A 613-nucleotide genomic window follows, 5' to 3' on the forward strand; every position below is an offset into this window, starting at 1 on the left:
TACTGGATAATCTCTAGTCGCAAGCTTTCATGCATTTTAGCTGGACATGGGTCAGGGTTTGATTTGTTCTATCTTGATAGAAAGATTCTTGAAATCATCTCATTTAAAACGTAAAATGCCCTCATAGCAGACCCAAAATGAATAGCAAGAGCAGATTTAAAATTAGAATCACAAGCAAGTTATGCTATGTTCTTTGGTATTATCTGGTATTGCTAACAAAAAAACAATCTGTTTCCCTCTTTGAAAATGCCAAGGGTGTGCACCCCCCCCTGAATGTTTTTGGTTTTTATTTATTTTTATGATCCTAGGGTTAATTCTAACACAGTATAATAGGTTATGATGGTTCGGGTTAATTCTAACACAGTATAAGGTATAGGTTATGATGGTTCTTTGAGTCCTGCTCATGAGAGCAACTGTAGTAGATTTTCTTATTGGATTTGGATAGCCTTGGATACCGATTTGTATGTTTAGAATGATATTATGTTCTGTCACATGACATATGTCAAATTTTGATTCGGGTTTTGATTTTTTAAAGATAAGGGTGGGGTTTAATTTTGTGAAATCGCCTTTTTGGTGGGGGATTTTTTCCTGCCGCAAGCTCTTTGTCCAATTT

The sequence above is a fragment of the Quercus suber genome, unplaced genomic scaffold, assembly GCF_002906115.3.
Source record: "Quercus suber isolate HL8 unplaced genomic scaffold, Cork oak 2.0 scaffold_29, whole genome shotgun sequence".
NCBI classification, from domain to species: Eukaryota; Viridiplantae; Streptophyta; class Magnoliopsida; order Fagales; family Fagaceae; genus Quercus; species Quercus suber.